Genomic DNA, 12,750 nt, shown 5'->3' with positions numbered 1-12,750 from the left:
CCCTCAACCATCAGACTCTTGAACTAGAGGAAATAATTTAATTCAGTTTCACTCACCCTATTATTGAAATGTTCCCACTACCTATGAACTCATTTTAAAGAACTCTTCATCTTATGTTCTTGATATTTATTGTTTATTATTATTTATTATTATTATTATTATTATTATTATTATTATTATTATTATTATTATTTTGTTTTTGTACAGTTTGTGTCTTTTGCACACTGGTTGAATGACCAAGTTTGGTGTGATCTTTCATAGATTCTATTATGGATTTATTAAGTATGCCCGCAATAAAATGTATCTCAAGGTCGTATAGGGTGACATAAGATCATAAGACACAGAAGCAGAATTAAGCCATTTAGCCCATCGAGTCTGCTCCACCATTCCATCATGGCTGATCTCGGATCCCACTCAACCTCATACACCTGCCTTCTCGTCATATCTTTTGATGCCCTGAGCAATCAGGAAATGATCAACTTCCATTTTAAATATACCCAGGGCCTTGGCCTCTACTGCAATTTGTGGCAGAGCATTCACAGATTTACTACTCTCTGTCTAAAAGATATCCTTCTTACCTCTGTTCTAAAAGGTCATTTCTCAATTTTGAGATTGTGCCCTCTGGTTCAGGATACCCCCACCATAGGAAACATCCTCTCCACATCCAACTTGTCTAGTCCTTTCAACAATCTGTATGTTTTAATGACATCTCCCCGCATTCTTCGAAATTCCAGTGAGTACAGGCCCAAAGCTGCCAAACACTCTTCATATGTTAATTCCTTCATTCCTGGAATCATCCTCGTGAACCTCCTCTGGACTCAGTCCCATGACAACACTTCCTCTCTGGGATATGGGGCCGAAAACAATTAACAATACTCCAAGTCTGGCCCGACTAGTGTCTTATAAAGCCTCAGCATTATCTCCTTGCTTTTATATTCTATTCCCCTTGAAATAAATGTCAACATTGCATTTGCCTTCTTTACCACAGACTCAACCTGTAAATTAACCTTCTGGGAGTCTTGCATGAGGACTCCTAAGTCCCTCTGCACCTCTGATATCTGTATTTTCTCCCCATTTAGATAACAGTCTGTACTATTGTTCCTTTTACCAAAATGGATTATCATACATTTACCAACACTGTTTTCCATCTGTGATTTTTTGCCCATTTTTCCAATTTGTCTAAGTCCTGCTGCAGTTGCATTATTTCTTCCACTCCATCTACCTTCACATCACACCACAAAGCCATCAATTCCATTATCTAAATCATTGACAAACAATGTGAAAGTAGCGGTCCCAATAATGATCCCTGAAGAACACCACTAGTCACTGGCAGCCAACCAGAAAAGGCCTCTTTTATTTCCACTCGCTGCCTCCTGCCGGTCAGCCATTCCTCCATCCATGCCAGTATCTTTCCTGTATCACCATAGGAATTTATCTTGTTAATCAGACTCATATGTGGCACCTTATCAAATGCCTTCTGAAAACCCAAGTAAAGGACATCCACTGCCTCTCCTTTGTTCATCCTGCTGGTTATTTCCTCAAAGAACTCTAACAGGTTTGTCTGACAAGATTTCTCTTTACAGAAGCCATGCTGACTTTGATATATTTTATCATTAGTCTCCAAGTACCCTGAAACCTTATCCTTAATGATAGACTCCAACACTTTCCCAATCACTGAGGTTAGGCTAACTGGCCTATTTCCTTTCTTTGCCTTCCTCCCTTCTTAAAGAGTGGAGTGACATTTACAATTCTTCAGTCCTCTCTTTCTTTGCCTTCCTCCCATCTTAAAGAGTGGAGTGACATTTACAATTTTCCAGTCCTCCTTGCCCATGCCAGGATCAAGTGATTCTTGAAAGATCATGATCAATGCATCTGTTATCTCTTCAGCAACCTCTCTCAGGACTCTGGGATGTTGTCCATCTGGTCCAGGTGACTTAAGACCTTTCACATTTTTCTTTGTAATTGCAATGGCACTCACTGCTGCTCCCTGATATTTATGGACTTCTGCCACACTGCTAGTGTCTTCCACAGTGAAGCCTGATGCAAAGTGCCCATTAAGTTCATCTGCCATTTCTTTGCCCCCCATTACTACCTCACTAACATCATTTTCCAGTCATTTTCAACACTCACCTCCATTTTACTCTTTATATAACTGAAACTACTTTTAGTATTCTGCTTTATATTATTGGCTAGTTTATCCTTATATTTCATCTTTTCCCTTCTTATAGCTTTTTAGTTGCCTTTTGTTGGATTTTAAAACTTCCCAATCATCCAACTTCCCACTCAATTTTGCTACCTTATATGCCATTACCTTGGCTTTTATGCAGTCCTTAACTTCCTGTATCAGCTACAGTTGCCTACCCCTGCCATTTGAGAACTTTTTCTTCTGTGACACATATCTATCCTGCACTTTGTGCACTATTCCCAGAAACTTCAGCCATCTTTGCTCTGCCTTCTTTCCTGCCAATATCCTCCTCCAATCCACTTGGGCAAACTCCTCTGTCTTGCAATACTGATACGTGTGACTTATGCTTCTCCCTTTCAAATTTGCAGTATGAATTCGATCATATTATGATCACTGCCTCCTAAGGGTTCCATTATGTTAAGCTCCCAAATAGGTTCTGGTTTATTCCACAATACCCAATCTAAGCTAACCTTTCCCTGAGTAAACTCAAGCACAAGCTGCTCTAAAAAGCCATTTCATAGGCATTCAACAAATTCTCTCTCTTGCATTTTGACACCAATCTGATTTTCCCATATTGAGGCCACCCATTGCAATTGTGATATTACCTTATTACATGTCTTTTCCAGCTCCCTTTGCATTCTCAATCTCACATTTTGGCTACTATTTGGAGGCCTATATTTAAGTCCCATAATGGTGTTTTTTTACCCTTGCAGTTTCTTAACTCCACCCACAAAGTTTCAATATTCTCTGGCCCTATGTTACCTCTTTCTAAAGATGTAATTCCATCTCTTACCAACACAGCCACACCACTGCCTCTGCCTTCTTGCCTGTTCTTTCGATACATGTATGTATTTTGATGGAGAAGAGGGATGCTTATGTGAGAATGCTGTTCTTAGACTACTGTTCAGAATTTAATACATAATTCCTTCCAGGTGCGACAAGAAGCTCAGAGACCTCGGCCCTCATTCTGCCTTGTCTGGATCCTGGACTTCCTGTTAGATCGTCAGCAGGTGGTAAGAGTGGGCTCCCTCACCTCTGCCCCTCTGACCTACAACACAGGTGCCCCCCTGTGTTGTACACTAAGCCCCCTCCTTTACTCTCTGTATACCCTTGACTGTGTTGCCACCCACAGCTCCAATCTGCTAATTAAATTTGTTGACGACATCACACTGATTGGCCTAATCTCAGATAATAATGAAACAGTCTACACTCTACAGAGAGGAAGTCATCACCTAGACACAGTGGTGTCAAGAAAACAACCTCTCCCTCAATGTAACAAAAACAAAGGAGCTGGTTGTAGACTACAGGAGGAATGGGGACAGACTAACCCCTATTGACATCAATGGATCTGGGGTTGCGAGGGTGAACAGCTTTAAGTTCCTCGGCATACACATCACCAAGGATCTCACGTGGATTTTACATACTGGTTGTGTGATGAAAGAGTCCTCTTTCACTTCATACCATTGAGGAAGTTTGGTATGGGCCCCCAAAGAGCTTTCTAAAGGGGCACAATTGAGAGCACCCTGACTTGCTGCATCACTGCCTGGTATGGGAACTGTACTTCCTTCAATCGCAGGACTCTGCAGAGAGTGGTGCAGACAGTCCAGTGCATCTGTAGATGTGAACTTCCCACTATTCAGGACATTTACAAAGGCAGGTGGTAAAAGGATCATTAGATACCTGAGTCACCCCAACCACAAACTGTTCCTGCTGCTACCTTTTGGGAAACAGTACTGCAGCATAAAAGCCAGGACCAACAGACTCTGGGACAGCTTCTTCCACCAGGCCATCAGACTGATTAATTCATGCTGATGCAACTGTATTTCTATGTTATATTGACTATACTGTTTATTATAAGTTACTATAGTTGCACATCGTACATTTGAATGGAGATGTAACATAACGATTTTTACTCCTCATGTATATGAAGGATGTAAGTAATAAAGTGAATTCAATTCAATTCAATACTTTGAGCTTTGAACTTGGAATTTGCACCCTGACCAACACACTGCAGCAAATTTCTAATACATGTAAATTTTGATGTTTTAAAATGAAGTTGATCATAAGACATACAAGCAGAATCAGCTCATTGAGTCTGCTCCACCATTCAGACATGGCTGAATTTTTATTTCTCTCAACCCCATTCTTCTGCCTTCTCCCCATAACTTTGAAGTTGATCACCTTCAGAAACAATTTTGAGTTAACCTGGATAACAAAGATGTAATCTACTTAAGCTCAAAATTGTTTCTGAAACAAAGCTAAAATAAAATGGTCAATGATGAAATGAAATAAAATTTTTAATACTTTAAAGAGGAAATGCAATTTCTTAAAACATACTTGCTTTTTTTGTAATTTATTTTTTATTGAAGTTCATCATCAAACAAACATTTCCACAAGATGTATTATCCATTTATACTGAAATATAATTATACTTCCTTCCTTCTCCCATTTTGTTTTAATGTATGAAGTCAAATGTGTTTTAAGATTTGACAAACCCTTATACATGCTTGAAATGATTCTGCTATCGTTATCTGAATTATATGCTTTTCTAAGTAGCACAATCAAACATGTACTTGCCTTTTTTAATCCTCCTATTAGCATACTGTCACATCTGTAAATACTGATAGAAGTCTTGTTTTTCTAATAAGTGTTTCTCTTTAAGCATTTCAAAACTGAACAGTGTTCCTTCTTTCATTATATTACAAAGAACTGTTATTCCTTTAGCTGTCCAGTCCTTAAATCTAGCATCCAGTTTATTCGGCGTAAAATCCAAGTCATATGCACACCATTTAAGAATTGCAATATCTCCCTCTAGTTTATATTCTTTTATAATAGTTTTCCATATTTTAAAAGTCCATTTCACCCATGGGTTATCAATAGTATTTATGTAACTTTGTAGTTTGTTATCAGCCAAAGTTGCCCGTATGGGGATGGAAAATACCCTCTCTTCAATATTTTTCCATTGAGTGGCATATGACAGGTTGCACCAGCATATCACAGCTCTCAACTGTGCTGCAAAATAATAATCTCTAAGAGAAGGTAGGCCCCACCCCCCTTTTCCTTGGCTAATTGCAAAGTTTTAAGACAAACTCTAGGCCTTTTACCCTGCCATATATATCTTGATAACATCTTGTTCCATTCATTGAATTGATTTTGATTAATCTCTATTGGTAGGGTCTGAAAGAGATATAACAGTCTGGGCAGTATATTCATTTTAATGGATTCGATCCTTGAACTGAGGCTAAAAAAAAGAATTAGGTTCCATCTTGTTATATTTTCCTTAATTATATATATATAGGTGAATAATTGCATACTGATAATTTTGCCAAATCTTTTGGCATAATGATGCCCAAGTATTTGAAAGACTCTGTTTACCATGCCCAGGGATATCTACTTTCAATTTCTTTTGGTGGGCTATAGTTAGATGAAAGTAATTAGGTTTTAGCTATGTTGATCTTGTATTCTGATAATTGACCATATTGTTCAAAGGATTGCATCAATTTAGGTAGAGTATGTTGGTTGCCCTAGATAGATCAAAATGTCATCCAAGTAACAGGCCAATTTATGCTCTGTTCCTTTAATAGTAATTCCCCTGATATCTTCATTTTGTCTGATCTATTGAGCTAATGGTTCCAGATATAATGTGAAAAGTTATGCACATATGACCATGCACAGCCCTGTCTCATGCCCCTTTCTTGGGTAAGACAATTTGATAAATATCCATTGATTTTACTCCTAGAAGTAGGATTGTCATATAGTACCTGTATACTTTTAATAAATTTGTCACGTAACCAAATCTATGTAAAACTATGTAAAGGAAATTCCAATTAACCAAATCAAATGCCTGTTCAGCGTCCACGCTTATCATCATTGCTTCAATTTTATTTTTTTGTATATGATCCATAACGTGAAGCGTCCTTTGTATATTGTCTTGTGTTTGGCGTTGTTGAATAAAACCTGTCTGATCATTATGCATCAGTGTGGGTAGGAACTCTTATAATCGTTTGGCCATGATGGAGGTAAATAATCTATAATCCACGTTAAGAGCAGACGTTGGTCTAAATGATCCACATTCCATTTTATCCTTGCCTTCTTTCAGTATAGCTGAGATTATTGCATCCTTCCAGCTGGGTGGCATTTGCACCTTTTTTATAGCCCAGTTCAGTGTGGGGAGTAGAACAGGAATTAACTCATTTTTAAATTCTTTATACCACTCTGCCGTATATCCATCTGATCCTGGTGACTTGCTTAATTTAAGTCTACTAATTACAGTTTTTAGTTCAGCTTCAGTTATGTCAGCAGTCATTGTTCCACTTTGTTCTTTGCTTAAAGTGGGTAACCCTAGAGAATTCAGGAAGATGTCAATTTGAGTTATGCTTCCCCCGGAACTTTGGAATATAGAGTGTTGTAAAACACTTCAAAAGCTTCTTGAATTTCATTTACGTAAACCTGAGGAAATCTGCAGATGCTGGAAATTCAAACAAACACACACAAAATGCTGGTGGAACGCAACAGGCCAGGCAGCACCTATTGGAAGAAACACTGTCGACGATACGGGCCGAGACCCTTCATCAGGACTAACTGAAAGAAAAGATAGTAAGAGTTCCACCAGCATTTTGTGTGAATTTCATTTAGCTTTTTTTAAAATCATTTTTGTTCTTGAATTCCTAATTCTATGAATTGTATTTTCTGCTATCCTTTTTTCAGTTTCCACGCCAGTATTTTCATAGGTTTAGATCCACTTTCATAGTGTCTCTGCTTCAGAAACATCAAATTTTTCCTGATTTCTTGTAGCCAAACTATTAATTTCATTCCTAATTTAAAAAATTTCCTCTAATGTAACCAGTGCCAAACTCAATTTATGTTTTTTTAGTTCCTTTAGCTTATTTTGTAATTCCTCTAATGCTTTATTCCTTATTTTTTTCTTATATGAAGATATCACTATAATTTTCCCTCTTAAGACAGCCTTCAGAGTATCCCATGAAATGGGAAGAGAAACCTCTCCATTGTCATTGAATTCTAAGTAAAGACCAATTTCTTTTTTAATTTGTTCCTTAAAATAGGGATCATTGAGTCGGCTTGAATTTAGTTTCTAAATAGTATTCTTTGGTTGTAGGTCAAAATCAACAGATAAATATATAGGTGCATGGTCACTTACATCTATTGTCCCAATTCCACAGGTGTTTATTTTGTCTTTATCTTTTCCAAATGTTATGAAATAGTCTATTCTTGTATATACAGAATAGGGGGCAGAATAATGAGTGTAATCCTTTCCGTCAGGGAAAAGGTCCCTCCATATATTAAGTAGACCAACATCCTCAAAAAGTGTATTAACTTTCTTATGTAAAGACTTTGTTTGATAGGTTTTTCTATTGGAAGGGTCTAAGTTTGGTTGTAATTGTAAATTTAAGTCTCCCCCACATGTCAGGAGACCTTCTGTTTCCATTACCATAATATTAGTAATTTTCTGGAAGAAACTAATATTACTTCCTGGGGGCGCATATGTATTCAAAAGAGTAACTGAGTTTCCGTCTATATTCCCCCTTAACAGAATATATCTGCCCTCTTTATCTGCCATTTCAAATACTTTTTCAAAATTTGGCTTGTTTGAGATGAGAATAGCAACTCCTCTCCTATGTCCTGATTTACATGAGGAGAAAACAAATTCGTGAAGCCCATTCTGTTTAGTTTTCCATGCTCATGATCACTTAAGTGATTTTCCTGTAAATATACTACATGGGCTTGTTCTTCATTTTTGATAGAACTTTACTGTGTTTGATTGGATTTAACAGCCCATTGACATTAAAAGAAATGAATTTTACTTTGTCCTTAGCCATGTGTATTTATCTGTCAGTATCTCATTGAAATTAGTAGAATAAAACTTAATTGATCTACTCCCTGAACAAATAAAAACCAAAAAATGCGAACAAAAAGAAAGGTAACGAAGGTGTGATTCCAAGGCTGAGGTCTCTAGTAGATGACCCTGAGTTGAACTGGAGGAAACATCTAGCCATGGGGGATAGCCTCTCCTACCTGTGAGTTGAGGGTCCCCACTGTAGTACCCAGAAAAGTAAGTGAAGAAATCTATGTCCATTACTTAGAAAAGATTTCCCTGTGTATTCCTCCCATGTATATATTCTCAATTAAGTAGGGAAAAAGGAGTGAATGAATGAATAAAAAATATAATAATTGAGTAATATAAAATCTATGTTGTAATATGTATTTCTTGAGATAAGTGTAGCACTGTCTATTTTTGCTTCTATTTAGTTTATCAACACTTTTGAAATTAGCCAGACCTTATTGCTCTTCTGGAGGTGAGGGCTGTCTTCTGAAAACTCACAGCCTCTTCCTGATATTCTCCTCTGGCCCACCTCCTTTCTCTCACTATTTCCTAAGCAGAACAGGATAGCTGCTCAGCCAGGCTTTCTGTCCCTCGGTTTGATCTCGCTGACGGGCAAACTTCTGGCCTTCATGTCTGTAGTCACCTCTTCCACTGTCTGATACAGCCGTGTCCCATCTTCATAAAACACTCGCAGTTTAGCAGGATACTGAGTCTGGAAGTTAATCTTTCTTTGCTTTAATACTCGCTTTGCTTCAGAATATTCTTTACCTTTTTGCAGGATCACTGGGGGGTAATCTTGATCATAATATATTAATTTCCTGTTTAAAAATACCTCCTTCTTTCCCCAAGCCTTGCGCAGAATCTGTGCTTTGGTTTTTTACTGAAGGAATATAATCACTATTGATCATGGCTTATCTTCCCTATCTTCAGAAGGCCTTGGGATAAGTGCACAGTGTGCTCTCTCAGTGTCAAATGCAATGGTTGGTGGAAGCTCCAGTGTGTCCCATAGCAGTTTTTCTACAAATTTAGCCATAGACAACCCCTCCACTCCTTCGGCACCAACATTATATGTCCTGATATTCTTTTGTCGTGACCTTCCTTCTTGGTCAAATAATTTATTTTCTTGTTGATTTAACACTTTTATCATCTTACTGAGTGTCCGTTCCATATTTTGAATGCGATCTTCCACCTTTTCAATTCGTGTCTCTGCCACCGCTATTTTTTGATTAACGTTGGTGAGCTCTGACTCAATATCATTTTGTTGCTGTTTTATGTCTTTCTGGAATTCCCATATCTCTTTCAGAATTTTTATTAAATTTGTTGCTTTGTCTGAATGAGGCCCGGCGTCAGCCTTGCCACCACATGCACGTGTAGGAGACAAATGCACATGCTCCCCTCCTCATCCACAGGCTCTGCAGTGATGCTTTTTTTTGTCTCCATTCCTTTTCCCCATTTTCCCCCCTTACCAGTTCAGATGTTTTCAAGAAATCTTGTATTGGGAGGAATAATGGGGCAAAATAAACGTTTTTCCGGAGGAGTTATTACTTTAGGCTGCCATTCTGGACGATGATGTCACTGGAACCTTAAAACATATTTTCAACATTCCTGAACTCACTTTGACAATAATATAATTACAGAATTGACTCCATGAGTTCAAAGAAAAGTCTGAATTATAACATTTAGTAACGTAATACACTCTTAACATTATATTTTTTCAGCAAGCTTAGAATATATTTTTTAAACAATAGAAAATACTTCAAAAAAGATGTTATGGGCATATGGATAGACAGTGGCCCAATGTATGTTTCCAACAATTTTTCGTTTTACTTTAGTCCAGAAAGTTTTTAACTTCTTCAAGGTTTTTTCCAAATTTGTTTTGAAAATTAAAGAAAAGCTTCTTTGATTTTCGATCAAATTAACACCAACTAACAATATTAAAGAAATTAATATTTTGCTATTTTTCACTTATTCATTCATGATGTGGATTGTACTTAACTAAGGAGACAGTTAAGTCAACTATACTGCTATTCATAGAAGCCCATATGAGTTAGATGGGGTGTAAGTAGCAATGCTTTGAAGTCTCTATATGCTAGACGGGCTATAAATTAACAGATTTCCTTTCTCTAGGGTACTGGTCAATCAAATGAATTTTTTTAAAACAATTTGACAGTAATGTGGTTACAATGACAAGTTTGTTTAACATTCCAGGTATGTTTAATTACTAGAAGTTCCCAAGCTGAGTTTATTTATTTATTTAGTGATATAACGCTGAACAGGACAGGTCCTTCCAGCTCAGTGAGGGGCACTGCCCAGCAAACACTTATTTAACACTAATCCAAACACAGGACTATTTACAATGACCAATTAACCCACTAACTAATTCGTCTTTGGACTGTAGGAAGAAACCAGATCACCCAGAGGAAACCCATACAGTCACGGGGAGAACGTACAAGCGTTGGAGTTGTTCTCAGAACTCCAGCTGTAATAGCAGAGCGCTAACCCCTACATTACTGTGGCACCCTGAGTGATAGAACTCAGATTTCTGCCCCTCACAGGCTGCAAGAACAGCAACTTAATCACCATTCTATCAAACCACTATGTCGTAAATCACATTTTGTTATATCTTTAAAATCACTGGTCAGTAATCAAGTACTGGAATTCTGGCTAATGTTCCTCTCTGAAGCCCAAGTAGCAAATACTTGGGCATCAGAGAGCAATAATTAACAGAGCAGAGACTGATCATTGCCTTTAGTTCAACCCTCTGAGCTATAATATTCAATGCTTTAGACACTTGGGAAGGTTATTGTCTTCTGAGTTGTCTGAAAATTAGTTATTTTAGAGTTCTTTAGATGTCAGGCTACTTTTACTGAGTCAAAGTTCAAAGTAAATTTATTATCTAAGTACGTACCATACTCTGCCCTAGGAATCATTTTCTTGTTGGCATTCACAGTAGAACAGAGAAGTACAATAGAATCAGTGAAAAACTATGCACAGAAAATGACAAACAACCAATGTGCAAATAATAAATCTGAGAATCTGAGAACCTGATTTGTAAAGTTATTTTTAAAGTGAATCTGTAGGCTGTGGAGTCAGTTTGGTGTTGAGGTGAGTGAAGTTATCCACACTGGTTCAGGAGCCTGATGGTAATAACTGTTCCTGAACCTGGTGGTGTGGGACCTGAGGCTCATTGTGGTGAGTGAAGTTATCTACACTGGTTCAGGAGCCTGATGGTTGTGGGGTAATAACTGTTCCTGAACCAAAGCTCCTCCACTGCCTGCCTAATGGTTCTAGCAAGAAGAGAGCAAGATCCAGATGGTGTGGTGTGGGGCGTGCAGGGTGGTGCTTGATATCTTGTGGCAAACTCCTTGGAAATGTGCTTAAATAATTCAAAAACCCAAAAGGTATTACTAATTGACATTCTGACAGATTTATACCTATTTGAACATTAAGAACATGTTAAGAATTTCATTTGCTTATTTATCAGCCTTTTAGTATTATCTTAATTGAATAAAATATTTTGCAATTTTGACAAAATTAAGTTGATTTAGTTTGGGTTCTCATTGTAATAGTATAAGTTAAAGAACAACTGGCATCAGCCTTTCATTTAAGTCAAGCTGCACACTCAGTTTTAGTTTTGAGTCACACCCTTCACCAGTTGGATTTTAGCTCAGAGGAAGCTGAGCACCAGTGCTGGTTTGTATCCAGACAGCACTCAAGAAGGTTTGGAAAATTGTATTTGATCTCATGACATAAAAATTTTAACTGTAAAAGAATTACACACAGATGAGGAATAGCATGTGCAATAATTTATGTTTCATGTTTGTTGTAAAATCTACGTCCATATATCGACGACTAAAAATCAAAGCAAAGTTTTGAAACTGAGGTTTGAAAATTAAAATGCATTAAAACACCTGTCACATCTGTACAAGTATCAGCTAGAGATATTTTCCTGTAAAATTATGAGCCATATAAACAATAATTTATTTGTGTGGGAAGTTTTAGCAATACAATCCATTGAAGTTGAAGTCCTATTGGCCAGAGTGATTTTTCTTACAGTTTATATGTCCAGTTGGAAACTAAGTTGGACCTATGGGTAACTGACGTGCATATTGGTCCAATCCAGAGAGAAGAAAGGATGCCAAAACTCATGGAGACCTGATATTGTTGCTCTATCAGCCTGGTGCCCTGGTACAATTGGCCATACTGATTCAGGCACAAATGCTTTCAGTGAAGTTTGAGATCGTGTAGTGGGAATCCCAGGATGATTATCAGATTATTTTTGTGGTAGATTTGAAATGTAACTACGCATGCTCCTGTTTGTATATACTATCAGTGGCCACTCTATCAAGTACCTCCTTTACACCTCATTAATGCAAATATCTAATCAGCCAATCATGTGGCAGCAACTCAATGCATAAAAGCATGCAGACATGATCAAGAGGTTCAGTTGTTGTTCAGACCAAACGTCAGAATGGGTAAGAAATGTGATCTAAGTAACTTTGATCCAGAATGTTTGTTGGTGCCAGACAGGGTGTTTGAGTATCACAGAAATTACTCATTGTCTGGGATTTTCATGCACAATAGTCTCCAGAATTTACAAAGAATAATGCAAAGAACAAAACACATCCAGTGATTGGCAGTTCTGTGGGTGAAAACACCTTGTTAATGAGAGTGGTCAGAGGAGAATGGCCAGATTGGTTCAGACTGACAGGAAGGTGACAGT

General features: G+C 37.6%; 1 long non-coding RNA gene across 1 annotated transcript in view; it reads left to right on the top strand.

Annotated features, from left to right (window-relative positions):
* The window catches only part of LOC132399992 (uncharacterized), a 37,050-nt gene that overhangs the window by 18,344 nt on the left and 5,956 nt on the right, over positions 1-12,750 (top strand). The window lies entirely within an intron of this gene.

The sequence above is a fragment of the Hypanus sabinus genome, chromosome 9 (assembly GCF_030144855.1).
Source record: "Hypanus sabinus isolate sHypSab1 chromosome 9, sHypSab1.hap1, whole genome shotgun sequence".
In the NCBI taxonomy this organism is placed as follows: Eukaryota; Metazoa; Chordata; class Chondrichthyes; order Myliobatiformes; family Dasyatidae; genus Hypanus; species Hypanus sabinus.
The sequence above is the reverse complement of the archived record's forward strand: the minus strand, read 5'-3'. Positions and strand labels throughout refer to the sequence as shown.